This window comes from Anabrus simplex, chromosome 1 (genome assembly GCF_040414725.1).
Source record: "Anabrus simplex isolate iqAnaSimp1 chromosome 1, ASM4041472v1, whole genome shotgun sequence".
Taxonomy (NCBI): domain Eukaryota; kingdom Metazoa; phylum Arthropoda; class Insecta; order Orthoptera; family Tettigoniidae; genus Anabrus; species Anabrus simplex.
In genome coordinates, this window is record NC_090265.1 from 1631246046 (window position 1) to 1631268424 (window position 22379).

A 22379-nucleotide genomic window follows, 5' to 3' on the forward strand; every position below is an offset into this window, starting at 1 on the left:
CTGAGTATAATTCCAGATCGTAGTGACCAGTGACCCATATAAATACACTCACACACTTGTATTCTACATAGAAACTAATACATATCGTCACCTTACATGAAATTACTCCAACTGAATGAGAAAACTAAAACAAATAGGCTCACCGTTATCGGTTGGAAAGAGATCTTCCCTAACCACAAATTTTGGTTACACACATAGCCTACGATAGTTTGGTCTTTGACATCCAAATTTTCCCGGTGAATATTCCTTATCTATTTCTCCTGTAGAGACCTATCTTCAGGGAATTTATAAGCTTCAGCAACGGTATAACTAGATCTACAACCACGAACGCAGCAGGAACGACCCATTTTGTGCTATGTTACAGCACGACAATATAAACGCGATTATACATCAAAAATGCCATCATATAAATTTCTAACAAAACACCATACTGATAAACCGTTGTAGATTACTATTTTACCCAACATATACGTTATACTTTAATAACTCTATCAAAATAACACTCTTTAACAGAATGTAAACACAGATATGAACCAACCACATGTCTCAAACGCTCGCCCACGAAGTCGCCATTTTCCTCCTAATCGATAGTAACATTAAGGTCTGATATATTGTAGTCGGTCTTGGAATGGACAATGCTCTCGAAACCGATTCTCCTGTGCTGCGATCTGTGCGACGTCCCAGTAAGTAAGAGTCTAAGCTTGATAGTACATCATAAGCAGTTATTAGTTATGGATTACGACAGGAATCGCGAAGAGTCGATTTCATATGCGTTGGGAAATCGGCTACCCGATTCCGGAATCGATTCCAAGGAACTAGTAGCACCATCTATGATGCAGATACGTAAACACGTTCAGCACGAATATGTTCTGTAATGTGAGTTCGTTTTGTTTTGTAACCAGATCATTTTACAGCCCATATCTGCACTCATTTTAGTGTCCTGGAGTTATGTGCTCTAATACGGCTGTAATTTGATCAGAATATATAATTCTCTGTTTGAAACTAATCAAATTGTATTGATTGCCAATAAATCAAAACGTGTATGGGAATTATGACATGATATAATGCTACTATTTCAACAGAATACAATTGTACTAAAGAGACAACCTTAGCTAGTGTGCAGTAGTGATGAAAACAAAAATAGTCATTCTAACAATTACTCATAATAATATTTAGTATTAGTGTGAAATGTTCATTGCAAATTAAATGAAACGGGCGACAGGTACGCTATGAAACAAGTTGTGTACTTATTAGAAATGTGACTTAATTCCACAGACGTTATACATTTATACTAGCGATATTTGAAAACCCCATTGGAAGCAGAATACAGTATAAGCATAAATAACAACGTCGATTGCTACACCCAGTGTCGAAATGTGTGGTGTTATTCCCAGACTAACTGGTTAAATTTTACAAATGGTGGTCTTCTTCACATGTTTCAACGCCTCCAAACAACTTATGAATCACCGTCTCTGTTTTCAAAGGTATGTACGCCATTCCCTCAGCTGTCTTCTGTAAGGTGTTGGATCTCTGGGATCCACTGTATATCATGCTCGGACCTTCTTCTGCTTCCTCTTATGCGTTAGCTCGATACACAGTGTTTGAAGAAACACCTCTTTTGTGGCACTCTGAATGTTCATGGAGATATTACTCTGGTTTTCCCCGCCTTCCCGGGTTCTAGGTTCAGGTTTCTCTTCATTCCTTTGCACGTTTAGTTTATGGCACATAATAACAACATGAGGGTTAGTGCAGAACATCTATCAACTGGAAGCAACTCCCATTACTGAGTGGCAGAATGAAGAAGAGGTCCAGGAGAAGAGCCCTGCTATGCCTGTTTCTAGCAGAACTCTTCCACGAGTGGTTACTACAAGATGTGGGATGAAGGTACGAATTCCCTCTCGTCTCAGTTTGTAGATTCTTTCTTTGAGTTGTTTTGGTTGTGAATTTAGTGGTTATAATCATAATGTGATCAAAAGGTGGGAGGATGTTACAAAAATTTGGTTAAGTTTATTTGCTCCTGGCCTCAAAAATGGTGGACACTGACAGGAGATCAATGTTTTACTTGGACTCTGTGGTGTGTGATGCCTGATGAGACAGTGAAGACAAAAGAGTGATGTGTAATGGCTGTAGCCATGTGTGTGTATGTTTGTGTCGTTGTGCAATAAACAGTATTTCCTATCTTTGTGGTTAACACTAGTTCGGTGAATTAGTCCCTTAACAAAACACCTGTCGTCGCCATAAGAACTATCTGTGTCGGTGCAACGTAAACAAATTGAAAAAAAAAGGAATCGAAGGTCGTCATGGAGTTGGACGCAGAAGGAAACCGTGACTAAATGATATCGAGGATCATTCACAATACGCAGCATTTTTTTCACTGTGTAAAAGACAAAAACTCGTATGCTGTAGAGACCGTCAACATCTGGGGGACCAGACACGGCTCATGAAGAAGAAAGCAGTAAGAATAAGAAGCAAAATAACAAGATGGTGAATTCCTCTGAAGCAGGGCTTGTGTTCGTCTCTTCATATAGACACAGTACACAACACACTATCAAGCCTTCTGACCCCAACTTGGCAGGTTCGATCCTGGTTCAGTCCGGTGGTATTTAAAAGTGTTCAAATACGTCAGACTCGTGTCGGTAGATTTACTGGCACGTAAAAGAACTCCTGCGAGACTAAGTTTTGGCACCTCAGCGTCTCCGAAATCCGTAAAAGCAGTTAGTTGGACGTAGAGCAAATAACATTATTTTATTGAGGAACTAGCAGTAGTGAATACATCACTCTACACGGTGTTGGCGTCGGGAAGGGCATCCAGCCGTAAACAGAGCCTGATCACCATCAAGTGCTGGCCCCAATAAACGAGGAAAAGGATAGGAAAAAATCTGAACAGCGAAAATGCGGCAATTGTCTAGTTCATTTCAACAATACAATATCATAACGGTATAGAGAATGGGACCAATGATTCAAGATGTGTTCCAGTTTATTTTATGCTTCCGATTGCGTAACATTAACACCGACTTTGTGGCTCCGAGCCTCACCCAGTTTTTGGCGTTAGGACGACAAGAAAAGCGGCACCCAGTTCAGAATACGGAGCGAGAAGGCGAAATTCGTATCGCCCCGCCCACTAAACAGGACGAAACTCAGTGAGTGCCAGCTTACTAACTTGATTTAAGACAGGATATTTCGGGATTACTGCACTCATTATTTCGTAAAAGATTGGCAAGCCATACGTGTACATTTTAGACTTCAAGAAAAGTTGTAAAGGATTATTGTAATTCCGTATTTCTCAATGTGTGCAGTATATTAGAGACTACGCGTCATGACGCTAGCGCTGATACCAGACACATAGGGGGCGTGTCGAAAGAAGCGTGACTATGCTAACGAAGAGATTAATTGAATGAACGATCGGAGTACTTTGCGCATGTGACTGCTGGTCATATAGGTTCTGAGCTACACTTTGGCCGTATCACCCCTAGGTTACCCAGAAAGTAAATTACGATGGGGAGACTAGGGTGGCTTGGGGTGTGTGTATTGAAGAGACGAGAGAGTTGATGAACTAGTACCCATCTGTTCAGTCGTGTCGGGTAGCGGAATAAATATTCCTTTGTGCGCCAGGAAGTTGTAGTGAGACAGTGTAATTGTGGCTGGAAGCGACGTGACACATCAGTGAAGTTACTGAATTTAAAACCTTAAAGATACGTGATACGCAATTGGACACAGTGCGTATTCAAGCCACCCGTGTGAGTAAGGCATAACGCATAGTGGGAAGGAAATTGTACTTTCTGATTGGGATTTGTGCTTTAGAAATATCGAAAGTTCACAGATTATAAACGTTAATCCAACGCACACCGTGTTTTTGATCATGAATGCAGAGATTTAATTGTTCAACTTACGAGGAAAAGGGAAGAAATTTATAACAGTGAAATACAATTGAGGTTGTAGTAGTGAGGATGTGTGTACGTTTGAGTCATCAGTCCATAGACTGGTCTGATGCAGCTTTCCTTGCCACCCTATCCTATGCTAACCTTTTCATTTCTACGTAACTATTGCATCCTACATCTGCTCTAATCTGCTTGTCATATTCATACCTTCATCTACCCCTACCGTTCTTACCGCCTACACTTCCTTCAAAAACCAACTGAACAAGTCCTGGGTGTCTTAAGATGTCTTCTATCATTCTATCTCTTCTTCTCGTCAAATTTAGCCAAATCGATCTCTTCTCACCAATTCGCTTCAGTATCTCTTCATTCGTGATTCGATCTAATCCATCTCACCTTCAGCATTCTTCTGTAACGCCACATTTCAAAAGCTTTTATTCTCTTTCTTTCTGAGTTAGTTATCGTCCATGTTTCACTTCCATACAATGCCATGCTCCAGATGGAAATCTTCTGAAATATCTTTCTAATTCCTATTACAATGTTTGAAGTGAGCAAATTTCTTTTCTTAGGAAAGCGTTTCTATGTTTGTGCTAGTCTGCATTTTGTCCTCCTTACTTCTGCCATCGTTAGTTATTTTACTACCCAAGTAACAATATTCATCAACTTCCTTTAAGACTTCATTTCCTAATCTAATATTTCCTGGATCACCTGCCTTCGTTCGACTGCACTCCATTACTTTTGTTTTGGACTTATTTATTTTTATCTTGTACTCCTTACCCAAGACTTCGTCCAAACCATTCCGCACCTTCTTGAGATCTTTTGCAAATCTCAAGGCTTTGATTTCCTCTCCTTGGACTGTGAGTTCCTTTCCAAATTCCTCTTTGATTTCCTTTACTGCCTGTTGCATATAAACATTGAAAAGGAGGGGGGCAAACTGCAGCCTTGCCTCACTCCTTTCTGGATTGCTGCTCTTTTTCAAATCCCTCGATTCTTATCACTGCAGACTAATTTGTATACAGATTGTAGATAATTCTTCGTTCTCGGTATCTGATCCCAATCACCTTCAGAATCTTAAATAGCTTGGTCCAATCAACATTATCGAATGCCTTTTCTAGATCTACGAATGCCATGTACGTGGGCTTGTCCTTCTTAATTCGATCCTCTAAGATCAGACGTAAAGACAGGATTGCTTCACGTGTTCCTACGTTTTTTCTGAAGCCAAATTGATTTTCTCCCAACTCAGGTTCAACTTATCTTTCCATTCTTCTGTAAATAATACGTGTTAAAATTTTGCAGGCATGAGATAGTAAACTAATGGTGTGGTAGTTTTCACACTTGTCAGCACCGGCTTTCTTGGGAATGGGTATAACAACATTCTGCCGAATATCGGATGGCACTTCTCCTGTCTCAAACATCTTATACACTAAATGAAATAACCTTGCTATGCTAGTTTCTCCTAAGGCAGTCAGTAATTCAGTGGGAATGCCATCAGTTCCAGGTGTCTTGTTCCTATTGAGGTCTCTCACAGCTCTGTCAAACTCTGACCTCAAAATTGGGTCTCCCATTTTATCAGCATCAACAGACTCTTCTTGTTCCAGAACTTTTTCATCCAATTTTTTACCTTGGTACAACTGATGGATATGTCCCTGCCATCTTTCTGTTTGTCTTCTTTCCCTAGAAGTGGCTTTCTATCTGAGCTCTTAATATACACCTAGATTTCCTTTCTCTTCAGGTTTCCTTGATTTGCCTGTATGCAGCATCTACCTTTCCTAGGAGCATACAACCTTCGACATCCTTGCACTTCTCCTTCAGCCATTCTTCCTTAGCTACCTTGCACTTTCTATCCACTTCATTCTTTAATCCCCTGTGTTCTTTTCTGCCCTCTTAATTTTTTTGCATTCTTGTATGTTCGTCGTTCATCAATCATGTCTAGTATCTCCTGAGTTATCCACTGATTCTTAGGTGATCTTTTATTCCTTCCTAACATTTCTTTAACAGCCCTACTGACTTAATTTTTCATGACTATCTATTCTTCCTCTCTTGTTTCCTACAGCCTTTTCATTTAGTCCTTGCGCAACATGTTCCTTAAAACAATCCCTCACTCTCTTTTCTTTCAACATGTCTAGATCCCATTTCCTTGCATTCTTCAGCTGGTATTTCATGACCAACAAGTTGTGGTCAGAGTCCACGTCTGCTCCTGAGAAAGTTTTGGAATCCAACACCTGGTTTCTGAATCTCTGCATAATCATAATGAAGTGCAGAATTCAACCAGCTGATTTCCTGTTTCGTTCCTTTGTCCTAATCCGAATTCTCGTACTGTATTACTTTCTCTTCCTTGGCCTAGCACTGCATTCCAGTCTCCCATCACAATTAGGCTCTCGTCACCTGTTAAATATTGTATCAAATCTTCTATCTCTTCATATATTTTTTCTATTTACTCATCATCCGCTGAACTAGTAGGCATGTAGACCTGCACTATTGAGGTGGGCATTGGTTTGGTGTCTATCTTGACAACAATCTTTCACTATGATGGTTGTAAGTAGCTTACCAGCTGCCCTATTTTCTTATTCATTACGAGCTGATGTACCCGTGCTTTGCTACGGAATTCTACATTGTATAGAGAATTGTAAGTTAGGTAGTGTACACGTTGTGAGCAAGATTGTATTAAATTGTATAGCTCTTAACGTTACCCTAGAAACGCGACGGGGAAGTCACCAAACGTCTCTTCTCATATGAAGACTGGGTTAGGGAATTTTCATTGTAACGGTAGGCCCGTTTGCCTACCATCAATCACAATCAAGTTGAGGAGTTTTCATTATAATGTCAGCAACACAATCCCCACCTGCCTTTTTATATCCTCAGAAAGACTGTCTTAGTAGTTTTCCCAACCGAAATGAACATAGGTCATTATAATGACGTCAGTAGGAATGGCACGAGTAAAAGCAATGCTTTCATATGAAATACTCGATCAAATGAAAAACCACTCATTTTCTCAGTTTTTACGAACGGTACTACGCTTCCGATCTAACAATCCAAAGTTCCAGAGCTGGAATGACCAGGCCGCAGAGAGCCGTGATCCGTGAACGCTCTTCGTCTTTTTTCGCCGGGGGGAAGGGGAGAGAGGGGGTTGAATAGTGGAGAGTCCCGGGGCAAAAACTATGCCCTTTTACTAATCATTTTCCTAGGAATAGCCGATAAATCGTAAAATCTCAATTCACTCACTACACTGGCGGCAGAAAGAACTATCGGACTTGGAGGCAAATTCTTCCTCCAAGCCAGAGGAGAAACCCCCTCTTCACTGCTGATTTGGAATAAAATGAATGTAGAATTTAATAAAAGTGAAGAAGAAGATGATATTCTTAAGAAACGGCTCTTTTCAGGGTTGAATTTTGAATTATTTAGTGAATTATGGTGCTCTAATTTGGAATAGGCCTAAGTTGTAATTCTAGACCAGGTCATACTTCTTCTACTACTACTACTGAGTGAGTCTCTGTCTTAGATGTGGACACTGCTCATTCAAAACAGCGTGTCAGAGTAGGGATCGAATAGATGGAATACTATGATGAACCAGTGCGTTACGTACCAGTAGTATCAGAAAATGTATGAACCAGAGGAATGGAATGATGAAGAAGAAAGTTTTCTAACTCCTCAGCTATTTCCCGCCAATATTCAGTCAGGCTGTTATACTGGGTACGCAGCAGTACAGTACATTGTTACCGTACTGGTAATGATTACAGAGATATTCATGAATTTGTATTTTGGTTATTAAGTCCGTATCAGCGCCGGGTCACGAGGAAATGGTTAAATTTAATGAAAGTCTGTGTGTGAAGTTGGAGAACAAGGAACTACGGTCTACGCTATAAATAATTTTATAAGACGCCCTACATGTTTAGCCTGCAATATAGAAGGCTCATAAAACTGATCAACAATAACATTACATTGACCATTGTTTGTTGTGATGTGCTTTGTGTCTTCTGTTGCCACTCATCTGCGATATATAGAATTACTGCTGCGTACCGAGTATTTTTTTAATTTGCTCTACGTCGCACCGACATAGATAGGTCTTATGGCGACGAGGGGGTAGGAAGGGGCTAGGAGTGTGAAGAAAGCGGCCTTGGCCTCAATTAAGATACAGCCCCAGCATTTTTGAAACCATGGAATACTATCTTCACGGGTGCCGACAGTGGGGTTCGAATCCACTATCTCCCGGATGCAAGCTCACAGCCGCACGGCCAACTCGCCCGGTGACAGGTATACTGAGCTAGTATTTTTTTAAAGAAAGAATAAATTGAAAAATGTCGTTGTTGACCCATGAATGTGCACTGCCCTCCCTTAAGATACTTCAGACCCATATTATATTGTGTTTCATTTTAGTATTCAAAACAAATTCCATGGATCAATAACCCCGAAGGGCCTTGGCCTACCAAGCAACCGCTCTTCAACCCGAAGGCCTGCAGATCTCGATGTCTTAAGTGGATGGCACGATGAATCCTCGTGCCCGTTATTCTTTGCTTTCTAGACCGGAGCCGCTAGGTCACTGTCAGATAGTTCCTCAGTTCTAACTCAAACCAGCCCTCAGATCAAGGTACAAATCCCTGGCCTGGCCGGGAATCGAATCCGGGGCCTCTGAGTAAGAGGCAGACACGCTACCGCTACACCACTAGGCCGGTCATGTTAGTATTAGCATGCAAAAAATAAACAGCATTCAATTTGCTAAACACTTATACAGTAACATTTATCTTCTGTAAATAGAGGTTTATGTAAAATAATGAACAATATTTCCTCACAATCATAAGCTCACAGCTGCGCGTCCCTAACCATACGGCCAACTCGCCCGGTCGTACCTAGTGTAACAGCTTGCCTGAATATTGGCGGAAAGTAGCTGGGGAGTTGGATAACTTTGTTCTTTCGCATACCATTCCGCTGGTTCATAAATTTTCTGATACTACTGGTACGTAACACACCGGTTCATCATAGCATTCGAACTATACAATCTAATTGGAAAGAGCAGTGTGCATATTTAAGGGAATAATGGTAGAGGAGTGTTCACGGCTGTCTGCGGCCTGATCATTCCAGCTCTGAAACTTTGCACTGTCAGATCGGCACTGTAGTGCTGTTCGTTAAAAGTGAGAAAATGTGCAGTTTTTTCCTTTGATCGAGTATTTTATATGATAACATTGCTTTTAATCGCTATTCTCCTACTGACATCTTCGTAATGGCCTTTGTTGACTTCAGTTAGGAAAACCACAAGGTCAGTCTTTCTGAGAATCCCGCAGCGAAGCACGGCACATCAGCTAGTATAATATATTTGTAACTACTGGTCATGCAAGGTGTCTCTCTATATCAACTGCTTCCCTTTGGTTTCATGCCTAACTTAACTTGAAAGGTGCGCACCGATCACACTTCAGAGGACTCGTCATTGCATCGCTTTAAACAGACGCTGGGGGTTCGTGGCATGCCCATCTCACAGCACGGCTTTTGTCTGCTAGACGTTACCAGGTGTGTGTGTGTGTGTGTGTGTACTGCTCACGTTCCACGAAAGAATTCGGCGTCAGAGATGATTCTATCTCTCGCTCACCCCCTGTGGGTGGAGGCGGTACAATAACACCCACGGTATCCCTTGCCTGTCATAAGAGGTGACTAAAATAGGCCCCCAGGACTCTCAACTTGGAGCGTGTGTTGGCGACCACGGGGCCCTGAGCTGAGTCCTGGCATTTCTTCCACTTACTAGTGCAAGGCTCCTCACTTTGATCTACTTTATCCGCCCTGCCTTGGTCAACTCTTGTACTCCGACGGTATTACGTTTCTGAGGCATAGGGGAGCCTTTCATTTTCATGCCCTTCGAGCCCTTTGCCGTCAAGTGTCGGACCTTTTCATTTCTCCTTCTGATTACTGTTAATAGAGGATGGTTACCCAGTTCTGCTTTATCTTAAAGCAGTAATCACCACCACTACATAAAAAACTGTACGTAATAAAAGAAGTGTAAAATATTATTTCCTATCTCTAATGGTTTTTTTTTTCATTGTCCATGGCTGCCAAACGCAGGTTCGTGTGTGATGTTAGTGCATCATATATCAATCTATGAGGGGGAACTGTGCTTAGTTAGCGGCTTTTGGTAGTGTTTGTGACACTGTGGCATATATTGAGTGTGTGTTGATGTTGTCTGCTGAATTTGTGATCTATTTATATTGGTTTTTAACATAAGTCTATGTGTCTTGATGCCGTAGGCGTTATTCATCTTGTTTTGTCTCCAATCTATAGATAACACCACTAAGAGAGACAATCGATATATTTATTTTCTGTATTTGCATTTTCCAACGATGGCATTTTCCCTAAGTGCCACCCATTTTGTTTTATTTGCCATCAATGCCATGGAAACCATGACAAAGACGGGCACTCTGCATGCTCTCACCAGCGTTGCCTAGGAATTGGAGTCTGCACTTGTTTGCGCCATTACAATGGACGTGAACATCTTCGGTCACAATGGGATAATTACCCATTATGTTGGGCAGCTTATTGCCTATGTGGAAAGTAACGGGATACTACCACATTATATTTCCCAGGAAACACATGGTATAGCTCGTTGTGTAAATGATTCAAGAATTAAAACTTCACCTCAATCGGATCTACGAGAGGGGATAACAATGGGACAAACGAAAGATAAATTGAAGGAAGATGAGAAAGGAAGGTCAAAGCAGGTTAGGAAGAATGGAGATAAGATAAGGATTGGAACATGGAATGTTCTAATACTGCTACAAGGTGGCAAGCTGGAAAGTTGGAAAATGCGAAACAGGAGATGAAGAAAAATCGACTGGACGCCTTAGGAATGTGTGAAGTAAGATGGAGAAGCTGTGGTGAGGTAGAAAGTGGAGACTACAGGTTGTTTTATTCCGGAAATGAAACTGGTGGTAGTAATGGCGTGGCAATTATGATAGGAAATCGGCTGAAGAACAAAATATTAAAGGTGGACTATATAGATGATAGATTGATGATGATTAGATTAAAGGGTGACAAGAAGGATGTAGTTCTAATACAAGTTTACATGCCAACAAGCCAACGCAAGGATGAGGAAGTAGAAGAATACTATGAAAAGATTGAAGAACTTATGGTAAAGGAGAAGAGAAGTGCCTGCATTATTGTAATGGGGGATTGTAATGCAGTGGTTGGTGAAGGAAGAAAAGAAGTAGTAGTTGGAAAATTTGGACTGGGTACCAGGAACAATAGGGGTGAAATGTTGGTTAATTTCTGCAAAGAAAACTCACTTGTGATTGGGAACACCTTGTTCGAACATCACAAGAGACGGCGTTACACGTGGACATCCAGGTTGAATGGTGAGAGGTATCAAATTGATTATATCATGATACAGAACAGGTACAGAAACTGTCTAAAGAATGCAAAAGCATACCCCGGAGCAGATATAGATTCAGACCACAACTTGGTGGTGGGAGATCTGCAAGTGCGGTTGAAAAAAGTGAGAAAGGGTAAACCAAGAGAATATTTTGACCTAGAAATTCTAAGGGAAAGTGGTAAAGATAAGGAGCTGGAAGACATATTTATGTCAAAATGGAATAGAGGTTCTATTGATGAAAGTGCAAATGAGACATGGAAGAGGATGAGAGAAAACCTCACGGATTCTGCAGGAGAAGTAGTTGGGAAAAGGACATCTGCAAGAATAAGGAAAGAATGGGTCACAAACACAATGCTGAGCAAGATGGAGGAAAGAAGGAAATGGAAGAATGTAGGATATTAGGAAGGGAAACGAATGTACAGAAAACTGAACAACGAATTAAGGAGAGAAACAGATCAAGCAAGGAAGACATGGATGAAAGAGAGATGTGAGGAAATAGAGAAACTAGAAAAGGAAGGGAAATATGAAATGATGTATAAGTTAGCTTCAGAACTGGTATTTGAAGGGAGGAAAAGCAGGACCAGTATGGAAATAGAAAGAAATGATGGCACATTGGTGTATAAACCTGAAGAAGTAAGGGAAAGGTGGAAAGAGTATGTTGAGTACCTATATGAGCATGATCAAAGAACAAATGATATAGAAATAGAAGATGAGACAAGAGTAATAGAAGGTGAAAAAGGATACAGCATTCTGGAAGGCGAGGTAGGAAAAGCTCTGAAAGAAATGAAGAATCGCAAAGCAAGTGGAATTGATGGATTACCGGTAGAGCTTTTTAAGAGTCTTGGAAATAAAGGAGTGAAAGAGCTAACATTTCTCTGTAATAAGATATATGAAAGCGGCGAAAGGCCAGATGATTTTCTTTCAGTAGTAATGGTACCGATTGAAAAGAAAAAGAAGTCAAAGAAATGTGAAGATTTTAGAACCATCAGTCTGATCACACATGCAGCCAAAGTATTACTGAGAGTACTGAACAGAAGACTTCATGGAAGGCTAGACAACTGTATCTCTGAGGAACAGTATGGCTTTATGAGAGGTAAAGGAACAAGGGATGCAATTGGACTATTAAGAACATTAGGAGAGAGATACATTGAAAGAGCAAGAGAAATATATGCTGTGTTCATTGACCTTGAAAAAGCTTTTGACAGAGTACAGTGGAAAATGTTAATGGACATTCTAAGCAGGAACGGAGTCGACTTGAAGGAGAGAAGGGTGATCAAGAATCTGTATCTACAGCAGAAGATAAGAGTGCAGATAGGGAATGAGATGACAGAGGAAACTACAATTAGAAGGGGAGTAAGACAAGGCTGCTGTCTCTCGCCCATACTTTTAACATGTATTTGGAAGAGATTATCCAGAAATGCATGAATGGAAAAAGAGGAGTGAAAGTTGGTGGTAGGAGAATAGAATGTATTAGATTTGCTGATGACATGGTCATAATGGCAGAGTGAACGAACTATGATATCGATGCTAACAGATCTAAATGCTGTCTGTGAAGAATTTGGAATGAGAATTAATAAGAAAAAGACAAAATGTATGGTGATAAACAGAAGAAAAGTGAAGACAACTATAAAGTTAAGGCAGGAAATAATAGAACAGGTGGATGCTTTCAAATACTTAGGAAGTGTAATAACAGACGACATGATGTGCAGTCGAGAGGTGAAAACACGTATTGCGAATGGGAAGGAAGCATTTAATAAGAAGAGCAGACTTTTTTTGTGGAGGCATGGATAGAGACTTGAGGAAGCGATTCGTGAAGTGCTTTGTATGGAGCTGAGACTTGGACATTGAGAAAAGAAGACGAAAGAAGACTGGAAGCATTTGAGATGTGGATTTGGAGGAAAATGGAAAGTATACAATGGACAGAAAAGGTAAAGAATGAAGAAGTCTTGAGAAGAGTTGGGGAAGAGAGAAATATATTAAAAGTAATCAAGAAGAGAAAGCACAATTGGATTGGTCATTGGATAAGGAGAGATTGCTTGCTTATAGATGCTATAGAAGGAACGGTAAATGGAAAAAGACAAAGAGGACGGAGAAGATATCAGATGCTGGACAGTATCAGGATAGAATACAAGTATGAGGAAACAAAGAGGGTGACAAGAGACAGGATTGCGTGGAGAGCTGCCATGTGAAAACCTGCCGTATGGCAGAACACTGATGATGATGATGAGTGTTACATGCATGAGGAATAATAATGGAGATATTCGTGACTATCAAGCTTTTCAGAACTTCCCCACGGTCGGCAGCCCTGAAGATGGCTTTCCGTGGTTTCCCATTTCACTAGACGGATGCGGGTGCTGTACAGTAAGGCAACGGCCACTCCCAGCCCTTTCCTATCCGATCGGCGCCATGTGCGACATAAAGCAAATTGTAAAAATGTTCAAAAGTTCGAAATATATCCGGAAGTATTACTTCCATCCAAAAAATCTCATATACTTTACATCCTCGGAGGTTACTTTGCATCAGTCCAGCTCCATGGCTAAATTGTTAGCGTGCTGGCCTTTGGTCACAGGGGTCCCGAGTTCGATTCCCGGCAGGGTTGGGAATTTTAACCACCATTGGTTAATTTCGCTGGCACGGGGGCTGGGTGTATGTGACGTCTTCATCATCATTTCACCCTCATCCCGACTCGCAGGTCGCCTACGGGAGTCAAATAAAAAGTCCTGCATATGGCGAGCCAAACATGTCTTCGGGCACTCCCGGCACTAAAAGCCATACGCCATTTCATTTACTTTGCTTTAAAAGTGAAAGGAGATTTACCCCCATCTGCTGGACAGAAAGTTAACTGAGGTGTAGTCCAGTAAATTGAACTTGAAAGCATGTCTCGAACAAATGTAAATATGAGGTAGACAATTGATAGGGAATCTGCCACCTGGGCGACCGCCCTAAATGCACATCATTGATGATTGATTGAACTTTCATAGTTATCCCCGCGATTTTGATTACTCTGTTTTTGATAGATTTTTATTACTCTGTTTCCATGTGCTCATTTTTGTGACCATAAGCTATGCAACATGTAGTCGGAAAAATCCAGCAGAGTGATAAACTACTTTTGAATGGAAGGATGTTATTAGAGGAATAGATCACCCAAAGAAATTGGGTAAACGTGGGGAGGTGGGGGAGTGAATTCTTAAACTTGAAAGGAAGTTGTAAAGTTGAAGCCAGCTAATGCAACATCGTAAGCTACGCAGTGTTTGTCGTAGTAAAATGGATTTTGTTGATTAGATCCATTTAAAATCATTCCTTCGTTTTTTCTTTAAAATATGTTATTTCTCATATGACACCTTATATTGCTATCCATAACACAATGCCCTTTATTTCTTGTCATGCATTGGTCATTCCACTGTAACTTTGCTTCCGGTCGCATTATACGGAACTATAAGCAATGATGCGAAGTTACCTTGTATCAGTATACAGATCACAATACAACTTATAACAGAACTGTGTTCGGTCATTAAATTATACATACATGCATTCCTTCTAACCCACACACAACCTTCAAAGAGTTTTGTTTTCTGGCGTTGTAACGTCGGATGGACAGCGGACAATAGTGTGAAATTAAATCGGATGAAAAGTCAAGTTGTAAGTTTTACCAAGAGGAAAAGTCCTCCCAGTTTTAAGTATTGTGTTGATGGGGTGATAGCAGCTCGTGGGGAACAATGTAAATACCTAGGTGTTAATATAAGGAATGATCTTCGTTGGTTAATCATATTAATGAGGTAGTTAAGAAAGGTTACAGCTATCTTCACATGGTTATGATATTTAGGGGTTGTAGTAAGGATGTAAAGGAGAGGGCATATAAATCTGTGATAAGACTGTGGTATGGCTCCAGTATATAGCACCCTCGCCAGGACTACTTGATACGAGAACTGGAATCAATTCAAAGGAAAACAGCACGATTTGTCCTGGGTGATTTCCGAGAAAGGAGTAGTGTTACTAAAATGTTGCTAACTTTGAGCTGGTGGTGGTGGTGATTATTGGTTTAAGAGGAAGTACAACTAGCAACCATCCTCTATATAACACTAATCAGAGAGAAAAAATGGAAGGGATCCGACACTTCGAAAAATGAAGGTATCGGCCAAAGAAAGACAAGGGCCACGAAGGGCGTGAAAATGAAAGACTCACTAGGCCTCGGGAACCTAATACATTCGGGGTCGGAAAAGAACAAGAGTTGACCAAGAGAGGTCGGATAGGATAGATGAAAGTGAGGAGCCTGGCACAAGTAAGTGGAAGCAATGCCAGGACTCAGCTACGGGCCCCGTGGTCGCCAACCCACGCTCCAAAGTTCAGAGCCCCTGGGGCCCTTTTAGCTGGGAAGACTCGGGAGTAAGGAGACGAGCTGGTCGGCCATGTGGTATGTTTCGAGTGTCAGTGGTGAGTTGGCATGGAATGACATAAGTAGAAAAATAAGCTTGAGTGGAGCATTTAAAAGCAGGAAAGATCATAATATGAAGATGAAGTTGGAATTCACGAGGACATATTGAGGCAAATCTTTATTTATAGGACGAGGAGTAACGGACTGCAATAAACTATCAAATAAATGTTTGATAAATTTCCAAATTCGTTGAAAATATTTAAGACAAAGCTAGGTAAACAATTGTAAATAAATGTAAATATGACGTAAACGATTGATAGGTAATCTGCCACCTGGGCGACAGACAGACAGACAGACAGACCTAAAGGCAGATCATTGATGATTGATTGTTTTACGAACTACAAAGCGTGATGAAAATGATGCCCATTTTACGGTACATAATACCAATGACAGAAAATCCTATTTTCAATATTTTATATCGCATACATTTTTATCGTGAGCGATAATAATGAAGGTAGTCGCGAATTTAGGGTTGTATCACTAAGTTCATCGGAAATATTGTTCAGTCGCCATGGTAACGAACCAGTCGGTGAGGGTTATTGTTGTAATTATTTGTATAAGCTGCACTATAGCGTGGTCACTATCAGAAAGATAATTAAGCAGACGGTTGAAATGAGAAGGGAAAGTTGAAGGAGCAATCACTCGAATGAGGGAAAATGGAATTATTCGGTGAAAGAGGGGATTGAAAGCCTAGTCCTCAAAGGCCGAACCGGAGGAAAAGAAAATGTGATGACTCGGTCCTTTAGCAACAATAACGTCACACTGACTTCCTGTTGTTGTCAATTTTGCTCCCACTCATCTCTGCTAGATGGCATTACTACTGCAATTTAAAAAAAGTGAACGACGGGTATACATGAGCTAGTATTTTTTTTAAGAAAGAATAAATTGAAAAATGCCGTTATTGACCCATAAATGTGCACTGCCCTTCCTTAAGAATGATTCAGCCCCATATTGTGTTTCATGTTAATATTCAAACCAAACTCCATGGATCAAGAACCCCGAAGGGCCTTGGCCTACCAAGCAACCGCTCTTCAACCCGAAGGCCTGCAGATCTCGATGTCTCAAGCGGTCGGCACGACGAATCGTCTTGCCCGTTATTCTTGGCTTTCTAGATCGGAACCGCTAGCTCACTGTCAGATAGTTCCGCAGTTGTAATCGCGTAGGCTGAGTGGAACTCAAACCAGCCCTCAGATCAAGGTACAAATGCCTGGCTTGGCCGGAAATCGATTCCGGGGACTCTGAGTAAGAGACAGACCACGCTACCGCTATACCACTAGGCTGGTCATGTTAATATTAGCATACAAAAAATAAATAGCATTCAATTTGCTAAACACTTATACAGTAACATTTGTCTTCTGTAAATAGAGGTTCGTGTAAAATAATGAACAATATTTCCTCACAGTTATAAGCGACATATATCACCCCCTCAATTCCCCCCTCCCCCTCTTCGCCTATCATTGCAACAGGTATCACTTCCTCTTCGCACGCGACATTTCCCCTCCCATCATCCCCATTACTTATGTTTTCCACAACAATGAGTAATCCTCCAAGCTTTTAGACGTAGCCCACGACAAGTGTGCAGGCTAAAATATCAACTCCAGGTTTGATCACAGCCTCTAACACGTTGTGTGTTCGTTATATGTAGCATAGCCATTTATCAAGCGACTCCTCAATTATGGAGTTATCTATTATATAGTTGAGAGATAAGACCAAGATGCCTCGAAATATTTATATAAGAAGAACACTCATTGTTAACCGAAATATCACTTAACTTCCACATAGTTACATAGTTTCCAGATGAAATATGTCATAGACTGAGACTACTGTCTTCGTCACTTCACTGATATTGATTACATTCAGCACAAGAGATTTTACTCAATACATACTCTGACAATTCAGAAGAAGACATACAAGTGTACAATTTCAATTACTTTTACGTACAGATAATAATTATATTCTCTGCGTATTTAAACAACCAATGTTGTAAGAGAGAATATTTTTCTCTTACCTGTTGCACGAGTATTATTCTGCGACGAACTCTCGATGTCTGTATGTCTAGGTTTTGGGTGCTAGCAGTTAGCCTATTGGACCTAGTATCTCATTCTGCTCATGACATGAAGGAATCCTTTACACACAAAACCATACGTCCATATCACCTGCTACTCATGGAAGAGGAACGAGAAGATGTGAATGATACAGTCACCTGCTTGCGGACCGCCGCTAGATCCCGGGCAAACCTCCCTGTAGCCTGGCGCTACTGCACAGGTCTAGCGCCGCCAAAGAGTTTGATCCGTAAAGATGTATACTATATACAGCCAAGAAAGTGTTCCTGTCGATTAGGAATAATAATCTTTAAAAGGATGCTGTACTTATACCGTACTTAAATGGCTTAACTGCTGTATGTGTGTTAACCCCTAAATTATGTATACCCTAAATAATTTCGTACCGACATTCTGGGATTGACAGCTTAAAGGTGAAGAATGTCTACGATTTAAGAATAAGATCCTGGACGTACGATAATTTTCATTCGAAGAGTGTGGAAGACTGCCATCCTTTTAACGTACTGTAATCTGTGGTGCAAGACGAAAAGTTTCAAATTTGAGTTATATTTAATTAATGCTTCTATTCCGGCCAATGGTAATTATAATTAACATTGACATTTAATGCATCGATTTAAAGAAGAATATATCTGCTGGTTTCTTTGAAAATGAATACTGTTGATTGAAAACGTTCATGAAACACTAGACATATTTTCGAAATTTTCTGGTTTGATAAAAGGCAGTTCGGGTTTAGGATAAGTTATTCCACTGAAACTCAAGTTGTTAGAATTCCAGCACCGAGCTCGATAGCTGCAGTAGCTTAAGTGCGGCCAGTATCCAGTATTCTGGAGATAGTAGGTTCGAACCCCACTGTCGGCAGCCCTGAAAATGGTTTTCCGTGGTTTCCCATTTTCACACCAGGCAAATGTTGGGGCTGTACCTTAATTAAGGCCACGGCCGTTTCCTTGCCACTCCTAGCCCTTCCCTGTTCCATCGTCGCCATAAGACCTATCTGCGTCGGTGCGACGTAAAGTAACTAGGAAAAAAAAAGAGTTCCAGCAAGATATATCAGATACTTTAGATTCAGGGGGTCAAGCAGAATGTATAAAAATTCATCTATCAAACGCTTTTGATAGGGTAGATCATGGGAGACTACTGAAAAAATGAGCACAATTGGACTAGACAAAATAGTGGCTATATTCATAGAATAAGAACTCATCAATTTAGAGTGGATGAAGCTTTATGCGATCCTGTAATCATTAAGGGAGAAATGTTTCGAGGCAGTATTATAGGAACTTTATGTTTTCTTATGTGTATGAATAATATGAGTAAAGAACTAGAATGAGAGAGAAGGCTTCTTGCGGGTGGTGTTATACTGTGTAGAGTAATAAATAAGTTAAAAGATTGTGAGCGACTGCAAAAAGACCTCGATAATGTTGAGAGATGAACGGCAGGTAATGGTATGATGATAAACGGGGTGAAAATTCAGGTTGTAGGTTTCAAAAAGAAGAAACGTCCTTTCAGTTTTAATTACTGGGGTGGATGTTTGTCATAGGGATCCCTGTAAGTACCTAGGTGTTATCATAAGGAAAGTATTCATTGGGGTAGCTCATAAATGGGATTGTAAATAAAGGTTACAGATCTCTTGATATGATTTCTTTTATAGGTTGCCTTACTTCGCACCGGCACAGATAAGTCGTATGGCGACGATGAGATAGGAAAGGGATAGGGGTGGGAAGGAAGCGGCCTTGGCCTTAATTAAGGTACATCCCCAGCATTTGCCTAGTGTAAAAATGGGAAGCCACGAAAAACCCTTTTTAGGGCTGCCGACAGTGGAGTTCGAACCCACTATCTTCCAAATGCAAGCTCACAGCTGCGCGCCCCTAACCACACGGCCAACTCGCTCACCGTCTTGATATGATTATAAGGGTGTTTAGGAGTTGTAGTAAGGATTTAAAGAGGGCATTTAAGTCTCTCGTAAGATCACAATTTATTACAATATGGTTCCAGAGTATGCAACTCTCATCAGGGTTACTTAATTCGAGAACTGGAAAAATAATCCAATTAAAATCAGTTTTATTTATCCTTGGTAAATTCCGGCAAAACAGTAGCGTTACCAAAATGTTACAAAGTTTGGACTGGGGAGACCTGGGAGAAAGAAGATGAGCTGCTCGACTAAGCGGTATGTTCCAAGCTGTCAGTGGAATAGACGGCTGGAATGATGTTAGTACACGAATAAGTTGGAGTCGTGTTTTTGAAAGTAGGAAAGATCACAATATGTAGATAAAGTTTGAATTCAAGGGGACACACTGGAGCAACTATTTGATTGTAGGAAGATGAGTTAGGAAAACCATATTCAGGGCTGCCGACAGTGGGGTTCGAATTCACGGCCATCTATCAATACTTAACATCACAGCCTGCAAGATCACATCGACCATCTGTACTCTAACGCCCCTCTTTGAAAATATCTCTCAGTCATGACCATCCATCAACACTTCACATCACATCATGTAAGATTACATTGACCATCTGTACTCTAACGTCCCTCTTTGATAATAATGTCTCTCAGCCATGGCCATCCATCAATACTTCACATCATAGCCTGCACGGTTGCTAGGTAACATTGCGTCACACATTTTATATCGCTAATTTCGTGACGAAAGTTTTCAGATGACACTCCCGCTCCCGAACCATATGTCAAAAATGTAATAAATAAAACCCGACTAACAGATTTTATCTTTTTATTTGTTACGTTACTGATTTTATTTATTGTAAACTAACTTATTTGGCTGGTCAGTTAGTCGCATATGTACGCATCAAAACAAATATCAAAATTTCGTACACCATGCAACTGCACTAATTGTTCGAAGCCTACCAAAATGGTGCCATTATATCTGACGTAAGATTCTCTGTTCAACTATATACACGTGATACGGTGGAATCTATTTGTTGGAGATAAAACTCCGTTCCATTTTATTCCTTACAGCAAGAACAATCAGCCTGGGGAGGCCACAACCCGCTCTACACTTACGATAGAGTAGTTGCCGTATCACTCATTCACCCAGGCGGGGAAGAATGACTCACAATCAGCTGTTCAGTGTGAACTGTAGCTGACTGTCGGTGGCCTCGTTAGCATCTATTGCAGTTCGTGTGCGCTAGTATTTATTTACATGGAAAGTTTAACCCTACACTACACACACAACTTTGACGTGAAAAACATTTTACAGGGAGATTAGATATGAAACAACACATTATAAAATGAAAACAATTAAAAGAGATTTATTACAATGATGGAATTGGAAAATAATAGCTTTCTCAAACGATGAGATAGGAAAGGGATGGGGATGGCAAGGAAGCGGCCGTGGCCTTAGTTATGGTAAATCCCCAGCATTTGTATAGTGTGAAAATGGGAAACCACGAAAAACCCTTTTAGGGCTGCCGACAGTGGAGTTCAAACCCACTATCTTTCAAATGTAAGCTCACAGCTGCGCGCCCGTAACCACACGGCCAACTCGCTCATTGTCTTGATATGATTATAAGGGTATTTAGGGGTTGTCGTAAGGATTTAAAGAAGAGGGCACTTAAGTCTCTGGTAAGACCACAATTACAATATGGTTCCAGAGTACTGTATGTCAATAGTTCAACTGATGTGATAGCCTTTGAAATAATCGGCATTCTCTTTCAAACACAGTGCTGCTCGGTCATGGCCATCTATCAACGGCTATTAATTTCAGATGACCACAGTCATAAAACGTAAATTGCATGGTTGCTAGGTAACATTGTTTGGCCATCCACACATACTTCACATCAAAACCTGCACGGTTGCTAGGTAACATTGTCTGGCCGCCCATCCATACCTTACATCACAGACTGCACAGTTGCTAGGTTTACACTTCTGTCAAGCTAATTTCCTTCCGTAACGCATATTTTCACAAGATCCCCAGTCAGAACCACGAATATATTTGCTAAAGGTAAACAACTCCATACTGAGAAAACGCAATAGGCCTACTTATTATTATTATTATTATTATTATTATTATTATTATTATTATTATTATTATTATTATTATTATTATTATTATTATTATTATTTGGACTTAACTCTTGCAGCATTAATGAGATAATCAACAAATAGAACACTATCAAGAAGTACGTTGCGTCATTGCTGCCCAAAACCTTCAAACATGCATCTGAAAATAAATGCCTTAGCTGCATGATGTAACAAAAGCACTACCTTCATATTTCATGACTTTTTGGTAACAAATATTGTAAAGTGAACATTATTATACATGTATGCTAAAAGATAAATATATTGTGGGCAGGGCAGTATTTTTGTTAAACTTCATTCATCAGCGAACCACCTATAAGAATTATATTTCAATGCTAATCATGCATGTACAGTGGCCATGACACATGTCCAACTGGCTCAGGTAAAGATAACGTAGTACACAGATGGAGAAAATTATTGCCCCTAGCCCACTGTAACACCATTTCTGGAAGTACAGATGTGAAAGATATTAAGTACATAGTTAGGTTTGCCACCTTTCAGCATGTTGATGAGCTTCAAAAAGAAGAATATTATGTAGCGAAAACGCTACACTATGCAGAGTAGGGTTAAATGAGCACTTCATATATGTTATGCTCTTTTATTATCGCAAGAGCAAAAATGTCTCACTTGTGCAGCT